Genomic DNA, 13,107 nt, shown 5'->3' with positions numbered 1-13,107 from the left:
GATGGAGCTTAGCAATTGAGACGCTCTTTATCTGAGATGAAATTATCCAATACAGTTCTGGCACTGGTGTGGGGTATAAGAAACCACATTTTTCATTTTACCACAACAGCCTACATACCATTGGAGGAGATCTGTCACCTCGAGTGACTTAAGGTCCAGGTACCTTGTTGGGTTCCAGTACCTACCAATCCAGTGCTATTGTGTCCTTTGTGCCAAACTTCAAGGCCAGGCAGTCTCCAGAAGGATGAGATTCTCAGTCATTTACCACCACTGATAACCCTCACTAGTGACATCATACACCACCATACTCAGAGCAGCCAAAACTTCTGATCAACCTTCTGATCACCATGATGCATAGACAGAAGCCTATTTGGGACAACTGTCAACAACTCCTGGCTGCCCCCAAGCCCCCTCATTTTTAAGGCCCATAAAGAGTGTATGATCTTCCAGGCAGTAACTCCTTGGTTGGTCTTTAAAGTCACACACACACACACACACACACACACACACACACACTAATGATCTGGAGTGATTTGCTAATACCTTCAAATGTAGCCACAACATACCAGAGGGTCTCCAGGCCTTTATAAGAATAAGAAAAGTCATCCTGGAGGAGTTCAGGATGAGGATTGTAGAGTCACAAATCTGGTAAAAAAATCAAAAGTCACCCACGAATCCCTGAACCAACTCCATGGTCAGCTTGGTGACAGTTAAAGACAGGACACCCCTTTTTGTTGGGGTTCAGCCTCAACACAGGATTAGAGTTCTCAACTGGAAGCAAGGATATCTGGAAGGCATATAGTCAGCACGTACAGACAACCTTTCTTGTTCAAAAGTAACAGACAATCTTTCAGGTTTAAAGCCTCTCTCTTCTCTCTCTCTCTCTCTCTCTCTCTCTCTCTCTCTCTCTCTCTCTCTCTGTCTCTCTCTCTCTCTCTCTCTGCTCAAATCTGCATGTACTTTTGCTCCCGCATAGGGCTGAAGGATGTACTCTCTCATTTGTTCACTTTCTCACACTTAGACACTCATTGTTTGCGTACTTCTTCTCACACACATCCCCCTTACATACTCTCCTCACATTCTCTCCACAGCACACACCTCATGCACACCTCACTCTCCCTCTCTCTCTCTAACACACATGTACAGAATCCTCACATTATCCACACTCCACACTCTCCCCACACTGTCTCACACCCTCTCTCCTAATACACTCTTTCTTCACATACTCTCTCCTCATTCTCTCTCTCTCTCTCTCTCTCTCTCTCTCTCTCTCTCTCTCTCTCTCTCTCTTTCTTTTTTTCAAAGAATGGCTACTGGCTTCTGCGACGTCTCCGTCTTGGCCTATGGCAGGCATTCCCTTAGTTGTAGTGGTTGGTCCCCTGTAGGGATGTGTCTCCAGTTTCTAAAGCTCCCAGATGTAATCCTTTTTTTTCCTCTTTTTTACCACTGGATATTGAGATGTCTCCATTCCGGCCTGCTGTGTGCAGTACCATTCATGGTATGCTGTCCCCTCCACCTAATGACCCAGAGACCCATATGCATTAGTCAATAGTCAACACGGATTTTGCCCCACAATTGATAACAGATGTTTAACAAAAGCTCCAAGGCTAAAGGGGTTCACAGAAGTGAATACTGAACAGCTCAGCAACATCAGCATCAAAGTCATTGCTCACTGGGAAGGGGCTATAAATGAAGAAAAGGAAAATTACTTAGAGAAGAAAGCAAACAATGAGGATGGTCACAATGAGGACTGCAGAAAATTCAGACACCTTGCAACCCAAAAGAAAGGAAGATCACCAGAAGCTTTAACAGAGGTACCAATATTCTTACTCACGGAAGAAGGACACTAGTAGAATGAATAGGTCAGGAAGAGGGTACCAGGGGCCAAAGATAAACACGCAAAAGGAAAAAAGGTCCCTGCAGTAGTAGCCACAGTGAAACAAAAGATCCAACAGGTTTCTGAGACAAACACGTGAAGGATAGACTCAGACTGAATGGTAAGAGGCTCAATTCAGATCAGCCCTCAGGAACCTGTGGTCAAAATAGGTGTTGAGGCCCACACAGTGGACCTCATCTTGAACACAGAAGCTGTCATAACCATGGTAACTTATCCCAAAGGGAAGTTCATTAAAGACACTATGACCTTTGTTGGATCCATCAATACAATTTAGAAATATTGATTTTGCAAGCCCTGTACCTGCTTTACAGATGGCTACTGAGTCAAGCACCTAATTTTATACGGGTCAGTAGTCCCTGCCCCCTACTTGGAAGACACTTACTATGAAATCTGGGAAAACCTGTGATCATCTTGAATCCCAATGGCACCCATGGATCTGTCTGGTGGACTAGTGGTGTGTTCACTTTGAAGTCATGGTTTGAAGTACCAATATACTTGCTCCCCCTTTAATAGATCATAGGGCAGTTTCCTTGTGTATGGAAACCTGAGGAGAAACCAGAATAACAAGGAACCACACAGCCCAAGGACTGGACCAATTAGTTTTCCTAACCCAGAGACCCTTTCTCAACACATCTGCTCCCTGGAAGTTAAAAGTAAAGATTGCTTCTAGGATGCAAAGCAGGATCTGTTTTGTCAGACTCAAGAATTATTCTCCCTGAGGTTCTTGGATGCCTCTTGATGTATCAACTGCACCAGATTTTCCATTTTGCCATCACCAGACTGGCTGAGTTAGTTATTTTCCAGACACAAGATTCTACATCTCTCCAGGCTTCCTTTCAATCTCTCTGCTGAGCACAAATCAATCTAAGACAAGGGTAAAAGGAGTTTTTGATATGTGTCTGAAGTGAGTAGCCTCTGGTGAAAAAGGGAAGTCAACATTGGAAAGATGAAGCCTCCTCAATTTCGGTATAAATATCTGTGGCCACCTTCTTGTAGTAGGTGGCTACCTATATGGAGATAGCTCTGGCAACAGCCAAGACTCTTTTTACGTCCATCCCTGTGGTTGTGCCTCCCTTATACATTGGATCAGATACTGGACATTTCCTCACCTTGTTTATACCTCAAATGGTCAGTAATCCTTTCAGTGTAACCTCGAAGTTTCATTGCACCTACTGACCTCAGAGATCTGGACAGATTCAACACAAGAACCATACTATTAAGCCCATTGTTTCTAAATTAGTTCTGGAACTGGCTTAAAACTGGTCCAACTTTTTACCCTTGGCCAATCTTCTGGTAAGATATACCCTGACAATATCCACTGAGGCTAAGACTTTCTCATAAATAGGCCTCATGTTTGGTTACATATTCCCTCTTGTTGTGACTAAACTAGCTTCTTATACCTTTTCTCCTGTTTTATTTTACACACACACACACACACACACACACACACACACACACACACCTAACTGGACTGAAGTGCCAAATAAGACTATCTAAGAAACTCATCTCATGAAACTCTTAAAGATTCTGATACTATGGACAGACAGAAGCCTGGCATGGCTGCCCTCTGAGAGGTCCAACAAACAGCTGAAAGAGATGCAGATACTTACACACAACCATTGGAGAGAAGCTACAAACCCCTTTAATTGAATTAGGGAGAGGCTGGAACAAGCTGAGGAAGAGGGTGACCTCATAGGAAGACCAGCAATCTCAACTAACCTGGAGCTTCAGGATCTCTTAGACACTGGATCCCCAACCAGGTGCATACAATACCAACCAGTCAGCATACACTAGCTGATTTGACACTGTGGATACATTCCCTAAAGCTCCTCTCTTTTTATTGATGCCAATATATCAGGAATGGGTGGTTAAGTGTCAGCAATATTGCCGACCGGTACAAAAATTCTGGAAATCCGTCTGGAGGTTCCTCAGAAAATTGGACATTGAACTACCTGAGGACACATCTATACCTCTCTTGGACTTATACCCAAAAGATGCCCAACATATAACAAAGACAGATGCTCAACTATGTTCATAGCAGCCTTATTTATAATAGCCAGAACCCAGATGCCCTTCAACATTGGAAGGGATACAGAAAATGTGGTACATCGACACAATGGAATACTACTCAGCTATCATCAAAAATGACTTTATGAAATTCATAGGCAAATGGATGGAACTGGAAAATATCATTCTGGATGATGTAACCCAATCACAGAAAAACACACATGGTATGCACTCATTGATAAGTGGATATTAGCCCAAATGCTCGAATTGCCCTAGATGCACAGAAAACATGGAACTCAAGAACGATGACCAAAATGCGGGTGCTTCACTCCTCCTTTAAAATGGGAACAAGCATAGCCTTAGGAGGGAATAGGGAGGCAAAGTTTAGAACAGAGGCAGAAGGAACACCCATTCAGAGACTGCCCCACATGTGGCCCATACATGTACAACCACCAAACTAGATAAGATGGATGAAGCAAAGAAGTACAGGCTGACAGGACCCGGATGTAGATCTCTCCTGAGAGACACAGCCAGAATAAGGCAAATACGTAGGCAAATGCCAGCAGCAAACCACTGAACTGAGAACGGAACCCCCATTGAAGGAATCAGAGAAAGAACTGGAAGAGCTTGAAGGGGTTGGAGACTCCATATGAACAACAATGCCAACCAACCAGAGCTTCCAGGGACTAAGCCACTACCTAAAGAGTATACATGGACTGACCCTGGACTCTGACCTCATAGGTAGCAATGAATAGCCTAGTCAAAGCACCAGTGGAAGGGGAAGCCCTTGGTCCTGCCAAGACTGAACCCCCAGTGAACGGGATTGTTGGGGGGAGGGCAGTAATGGGGGGCATGGGGAGGAGAACACCCATATAGAATGGGAAGTTCAGGGGTTAGAGGGATGTTGGCCCTGAAACCAGGAAAGGGAATAACAATTGAAATGTATTATAATAGACAGAAGCTGGAAAGAACCCAGATGTACTTCAGTGGAGGAATGTACACAGAAGATGTAGTAAATTTACACAAAGGAGTACTGCTCAGCTATTAAAAGCAATGACTACATAAAATTCTTAGGCAAATGGATGCAAATAGAAAATATCATCCTGGCCCGCAGCAGCTCTCTGCTCCCAGACCCCATGGGAAAGAGACCTCACCACCTGGTCAGGTGGGCACTCCTGAGGCTGCAGAGCGGAAGAGACCACCAACACTGCCCACCCCTGCCCACATCCCTGGCCCAAGAGGAAACTGTATAAGGCCTCTGGGCTCCCGTGGGGGAGGGCCCAGGAGCGGCAGGACCCCTGCCTGAGACACCGCCGGAACCTGAAGGAAACAGACCGGATAAACAGTTCTCTGCACCCAAATCCCGTGGGAGGGAGAGCTAAACCTTCAGAGAGGCAGACAAGCCTGGGAAACCAGAAGAGACTGCTCTCTGTACATACATCGCGGACGCCAGAGGAAAACACCAAAGGCCATCTGGAACCCTGGTGCACTGAAGCTCCCGGAAGGGGCGGCACAGGTCTTCCTGGTTGCTGCCACCGCAGAGAGCCCGTGGGCAGCACCCCGCGAGCAAACTTGAGCCTCGGGACCACAGGTAAGACCAACTTGTCTGCTGCAAGAAAGCTGCCTGGTGAAATCGGGACACACAGAGGCAGAATTCCTCTAGGACCCGGCACGTCCTGTGTTTACCGGAAGTCCCACACCCGTGGATCCCGGCCCTCAGCAGCTCTCTGCTCCCAGACCCCGTGGGAAAGAGACCTCACCACCTGGTCAGGTGGGCACTCCTGAGGCTGCAGAGCAGATGAGACCACCAACACTGCCCACCCCTGCCCACATCCCTGGCCCAAGAGGAAACTGTATAAGGCCTCTGGGCTCCCGTGGGGGAGGGCCCAGGAGTGGCAGGACCCCTGCCTGAGACACCGCCAGAACCTGAAGGAAACAGACCGGATAAACAGTTCTCTGCACCCAAATCCCGTGGGAGGGAGAGCCAAACCTACAGAGGCAGACACGCCTGGGAAACCAGTAGAGACTGCACTCTGCATACATCTGTGACGCCAGAGGAAAACACCAATCCCCATCTGGAACCCTGGTGCACAGAGGCTCCCGAAAACGGAGGGGCAGATCTTCCTGGTTGCTGCTGCTGAGAGCTCGTAGACAGCACCCCACGAGCAAACTTGAGCCTCGGGACCACATGTAAGACCAACTTTTCTGCTGCAAGAAAGCTGCCTGGTGAACACCAGACACAGGCCCACAGGAACAGCTGAAGGCCTGTATATAGGAAAAACTACACGCCCGAAAACAGAAAACTCTGTCCCCATAACTGGCTGAAAGAAAACAGGAAAACAGGTCTACAGCACTACTGACACACAGGCTTATAGGACAATCTAGCCACTGTCAGAAATAGCAGAACAAAGTAACACTAGAGATAATCTGATGGCGAGAGGCAAGCGCAGGAACCCAAGCAACAGAAACCAAGACTATATGGCATCATCGGAGCCCAATTCTCCCACCAAAGCAAACACGGAATATCCAAACACACCAGAAAAGCAAGATCTAGTTTCAAAATCATATTTGATCGGGATGCTGGAGGACTTCAAGAAAGAAGTGAAGAACTCCCTTAGAGAACAAGTAGAAGCCTACAGAGAGGAATCGCAAAAATCCCTGAAAGAATTCCAGGAAAACATAAATAAATAAGTAGAAGCCCATAGAGAGGAGTTACAAAAATCCCTGAAAGAATTCCAGGAAAACATAATCAAACACTTGAAGGAATTAAAAATGGAAATAGAAGCAATCAAGAAAGAACACATGGAAACAACCCCGGATATAGAAAAACAAAAGAAGAGACAAGGAGCTGTAGATACAAGCTTCACCAACAGAATACAAGAGATAGAAGAGGGAAACACAAGAGCAGAGGATTCCATAGAAATCATCGACTCAACTGTCAAAGATAATGTAAAACGGAAAAAACTACTGGTCCAAAACATACAGGAAATCCAGGACTCAATGAGAAGATCAAACCTAAGGATAATAGGTATAGAAGAGAGTGAAGACTCCCAGCTCAAAGGACCAGTAAATATCTTCAACAAAAACATAGAAGAAAACTTCCCTAACCTAAAAAAAGAGATACCCATAGGCATACAAGAAGCCTACAGAACTCCAAATAGATTGGACCAGAAAAGAAACTCCTCCCGTCACATAATAGTCAAAACACCAAACGCACAAAATAAAGAAAAAAGCAGTAAGGGAAAAAGGTCAAGTAACATATAAAGGCAGACCTATCAGAATCACACCAGACTTTTCGCCAGAAACTATGAAAGCCAGAAGATCCTGGACAGATGTCATACAGACCCTAAGAGAACACAAATGCCAGCCCAGGTTACTGTATCCTGCAAAACTCTCAATTAACATAGATGGAGAAACCAAGATATTCCATGACAAAACCAAATTTACACAATATCTTTCTACAAATTCAGCACTACAAAGGATAATAAATGGTAAAGCCCAACATAAGGAGGCAAGCTGTACCCTAGAAGAAGCAAGAAACTAATCATCTTGGCAACAAAACAAAGAGAAGAAAAGCACACAAACATAACCTCACATCCAAATAGGAATATAACAGGAAGCAATAATCACTATTCCTTAATATCTCTCAACATCAATGGCCTCAACTCCCCAATAAAAAGACATAGATTAACAAACTGGATACGCAATGAGGAACCTGCATTCTGCTGCCTACAGGAAACACACCTCAGAGACAAAGACAGACACTACCTCAGAGTGAAAGGCTGGAAAACAACTTTCCAAGCAAATGGTTGGAAGAAGCAAGAAGGAGTAGCCATTCTAATATCAAATAAAATCAATTTTCAACTAAAATTCATCAAAAAATAAGGAAGGACACTTCATATTCATCAAAGGAAAAATCCACCAAGATGAACTCTCAATCCTAAATATCTATGCCCCAAATACAAGGGCACCTACATATGTAAAAGAAACCTTACTAAAGCTCAAAACACACATTGCACCTCACACAATAATAGTGGGAGATTTCAACATCCCACTCTCATCAATGGACAGATCATGGAAACAGAAATTAAACTGAGACGTAGACAGACTAAGAGAAGTCATGAGCCAAATGGACTTAACAGATATTTATAGAACATTCTACCCTAAAGCAAAAGGATATACCTTCTTCTCAGCTCCTCATGGTACTTTCTCCAAAATTGACCATATACTTGGTCAAAAAACGGGCCTCAACAGGTACAGAAAGATAGAAATAATCCCATGCGTGCTATCGGACCACCATGGCCTAAAACTGGTCTTCAATAACAATAAGGGAAGAATGACCACATATACGTGGAAATTGAATAATGCTCTACTCAATGATAACCTGGTCAAGGGAGATAATAAAGAAATTAAAGACTTTTTAGAATTTAATGAAAATGAAGGTATAACATACCCAAACTTATGGGACACAATGAAAGCTGTGCTAAGAGGAAAACTCATAGCGCTGAGTGTCTCCAGAAAGAAACAGGAAAGAGCATATGTTAGCAGCTTGACAGCACACCTAAAAGCTCTAGAACAAAAAGAAGCAAATACACCCAGGAGGAGTAGAAGGCAGGAAATAATCAAACTCAGAGCTGAAATCAACCAAGTAGAAACAAAAAGGACCATAGAAAGAATCAACAGAACCAAAGTTGGTTCTTTGAGAATATCAACAAGATAGATAAACCCTTAGCAAGTCTAACGAGAGGACACAGAGAGTGTATCCAAATTAACAAAATCAGAAATGAAAAGGGAGACATAACTACAGAATCAGAGGAAATTCAAAAAATCATCATATCTTACTATAAAAGCCTATATTCAACAAAACTTGAAAATCTGCAGGAAATGGACAATTTCCTAGATAGATACCAGGTACCGAAGTTAAATCAGGAACAGATAAACCAGTTAAACAACACCATAACTCCTAAGGACATAGAAGCAGTCATTAAAGGTCTCCCAACCAAAAAGAGCCCAGGTCCAGACGGGTTTAGTGCAAAATTCTATCAGACCTTCATAGAAGACCTCGTACCAATATTATCCAAACTATTCCACAAAATTGAAACAGATGGAGCACTACCGAATTCCTTCTATAAAGCCACAATTACTCTTATACCTAAACCACACAAAGACCCAACAAAGAAAGAGAACGTTAGACCAATTTCCCTGATGAATATCGACGCCAAAATACTCAATAAAATTCTGGCAAACCGAATCCAAGAGCACATCAAAACAATCATCCACCATGATCAGGTAGGCGTCATCCCAAGCATGCAGGGATGGTTTAATATACGGAAAACCATCAACGTGATCCATTATATAAACAAACTGAAAGAACAAAACCACATGATCATTTCATTAGATGCTGAGAAAGCATTTGACAAAATTCAACACCCCTTCATGATAAAAGTCCTGGAAAGAATAGGAATTCAAGGCCCATACCTAAACATAGTAAAAGCCATATACAGCAAACCAGTTGCTAACATTAAACTAAATGGAGAGAAACTTGAAGGAATCCCACTAAAATCAGGGACTAGACAAGGCTGCCCACTCTCTCCCTACTTATTCAATATAGTTCTTGAAGTTCTAGCCAGAGCCATCAGACAACAAAAGGAGGTCAAGGGGATACAGATCGGAAAAGGAGAAGTCAAAATATCACTTTTTGCAGATGATATGATAGTATATTTAAGTGATCCCAAAAGTTCCACCAGAGAACTACTAAAGCTGATAAACAACTTCAGCAAAGTGGCTGGGTATAAAATTATCTCAAATAAATCAGTAGCCTTCCTCTACACAAAAGAGAAACAAGCCGAGAAAGAAATTAGGGAAACGACACCCTTCATAATAGACCCAAATAAAATAAAGTACCTCGGTATGACTTTAACCAAGCAAGTAAAAATTTGTAGAATAAGAACTCCAAGACTCTGAAGAAAGAAATTGAAGAAGTCCTCAGACGATGGAAAGATCTCCCATGCTCATGGATTGGCAGGATTAATATAGTAAAAATGGCCATTTTACCAAAAGCGATCTACAGATTCAATGCAATCCCCATCAAAATACCAATCCAATTCTTCAAAGAGTTAGACAGAACAATTTGCAAATTCATCTGGAATAACAAAAACCTGGGATAGCTAAAACTATCCTCAACAATAAAAGACTTCAGGGGGAATCACTATCCCTGAACTCAAGCAGTATTACAGAGCAATAGTTATAAAAACTGCATGGTATTGATACAGAGACAGACAGATAGACCAATGGAACAGAATTGAAGACCCAGAAATGAACCCACACACCTATGGTCACTTGATTTTTGACAAAGGAGCCAAAACCATCAAATGGAAAAAAGATAGCATTTTTAGCAAATGGTGCTGGTTCAACTGGAGGTCAACATGTAGAAGAATGCAGATCGAACCATGCTTATCACCCTGTACAAAGCTTAAGTCCAAGTGGATCAAGGACCTCCACATCAAACCAGACACACTCAAACTAATAGAAGAAAAACTAGGGAACCATCTGGAACACATGGGCACTGGAAAAAATTTCCTGAAGAAAACACCAATGGCTTATGCTCTAAGATCAAGAATCGACAAATGGGATCTCATAAAACTGCAAAGCTTCTGTAAGGCAAAGGACACTGTGGTTAGGACAAAGCGGCAACCAACAGATTGGGAAAAGATCTTTACCAATCCTACAACAGATAGAGGCCTTATATCCAAAATATACAAAGAACTCAAGAAGTTAGACCACAGGGAGACAAATAACCCTATTAAAAAATGGGGTTCAGAGCTAAACAAAGAATTCACAGCTGAGGAATGCCGAATGGCTGAGAAACACCTAAAGAAATGTTCAACATTATGGGGTTGGGGATTTAGCTCAGTGGTAGAGCGCTTGCCTAGGAAGCACAAGGCCCTGGGTTCGGTCCCCAGCTCCGGAAAAAAAAAAAAAAAGAACCAAAAAAAAAAAAAAAAAGAAATGTTCAACATCTTTAGTCATAAGGGAAATGCAAATCAAAACAACCCTGAGATTTCACCTCACACCAGTGAGAATGGCTAAGATCAAAAACTCAGGGGACAACAGATGCTAGCGAGGATGTGGAGAAAGAGGAACACTCCTCCATTGTTGGTGGGATTGCAAACTGGTACAACCATTCTGGAAATCAGTCTGGAGGATACTCAGAAAATTGGACATTGAACTGCCTGAGAATCCAGCTATACCTCTCTTGGGCATATACCCAAAAGATGCCCCAACATATAAAAAAGACACGTGCTCCACTATGTTCATTGCAGCCTTATTTATAATAGCCAGAAGCTGGAAAGAACCCAGATGCCCTTCAACAGAGGAATGGATACAGAAAATGTGGTACATCTACACAATGCAATATTACTCAGCTATCAAAAACAACGACTTTATGAAATTCGTAGGCAAATGGTTGGAACTGGAAAACATCATCCTGAGTGAGCTAACCCAATCACAGAAAGACATACATGGTATGCACTCATTGATAAGTGGCTATTAGCCCAAATGCTTGAATTACCTTAGATGCCTAGAACAAATGAAACTCAAAACGGATGATCAAAAATGTGAATGCTTCACTCGTTCTTCAAAAGGGGAACAAGAATACCCTAGGCAGGGAAGAGGGAGGCAAAGATTAAAACAGAGACTGAAGGAACACCCATTCAGAGCCTGCACCACATGTGGCCCATACATATACAGCCACCCAATTAGACAAGATGGATGAAGCAAAGAAGTGCAGACCGACAGGAGCCGGATGTAGATTGCTCCTGAGAGACACACCCAGAATACAGCAAATACAGAGGCGAATGCCAGCAGCAAACCACTGAACTGAGAATAGGTCCCCTATTGAAGGAATCAGAGAAAGAACTGGAAGAGCTTGAAGGGGCTCGAGACCCCATATGAACAACAATGCCAACCAACCAGAGCTTCCAGGGACTAAGCCACTACCTAAAGACTATACATGGACTGACTTTGGACTCTGACCTCATAGGTAGCAATGAATATCCTAGTAAGAGCACCAGTGGAAGGGGAAGCCCTGGGTCCTGCTAAGACTGAACCCCCAGTGAACTAGACTGGTGGGAGGGCGGTAATGGGGGGAGGATGGTGAGGGGAACACCCATAAGGAAGGGGGGGGGAGGGGGATGTTTTCCCGGAAACCGGGAAAGGGAATAACACTCGAAATGTATATAAGAAATACTCAAGTTAATAAAATAAATAAATAAATAAAAGTGTCTTCTTCAGAGAAGAATGTAGTTTCTATGCAAATCAACCCAGAGATAAAAAGTAAATGGTTATATAACTGTTAGAAAATGTAGATTGCTAGTTAGTTGTTAGAATAAATGATGGCCAAAGAGAAAATCGAAAGACTTGACTGAACTCCTGAAGGCCTTGGCTGGTCTTCCTAGTGGGACTGAAGAGTTAAAATAAAAACTTCATAAAAACTACAAAAGAACAGCAGATAAGGGGGCAGGACAGAGCAGGCCTGAGATGTGCCCGACAAGCCTAAAAGCAAGGTCGAGGGATTGTTCCAGGAACTAACAGCCACCATCTCTGCTGAGTCGGGGGCCATCCGGATAGACAACTCCCTGCTCTACAGATAAAGATAAGACGCGCTCCTATATTGAGAACACCCCAGCCCGCACGTACTGCTTGCAGATGAGACCTTGTACCCATTTCCCTTGCTGATAACCACGCTGAATCCCCTTGCCTTCCCCTATAAAAAGCCTTAAAATTCGAGTCTTGGGGTCGATTCCTCTGTCTCCTGCGTGAGACACGTTTCGGCCCGAGATCTCGTTAATAAATGCTACCTCTTGCTGTTACATCAAGACTGGCTACTCGTGTTTCCTGGGGAACCCCATCCCGCGACTAGAGTGAGAGGCTCCCCAAATTTTAGGGCTGCCCTTTCAGGACCTTCATCATTCTCCTGACTTTACTGTTTTGTCCATGCCTTTTAAATCTTGCATCACTAGAAACAGTAAAGAAGCTGTTTGTTTTATATGTGTGTATTGGCCTCCACATGTATTTAGGCACAAAATATCTGTGTCTGGAGTCCTGAGAGGTCACTAGGGTGCATTTAAGTACACACAAGGCTGATGGTAAAAGTGGCTGAGCAGTTAAAGCACCTTTCGCTGTGGCAGAGGACCCGGCTCAAA

The sequence above is a fragment of the Rattus norvegicus genome, chromosome X (genome assembly GCF_036323735.1).
Source record: "Rattus norvegicus strain BN/NHsdMcwi chromosome X, GRCr8, whole genome shotgun sequence".
In the NCBI taxonomy this organism is placed as follows: domain Eukaryota; kingdom Metazoa; phylum Chordata; class Mammalia; order Rodentia; family Muridae; genus Rattus; species Rattus norvegicus.
The sequence above is the reverse complement of the archived record's forward strand: the minus strand, read 5'-3'. Positions refer to the sequence as shown.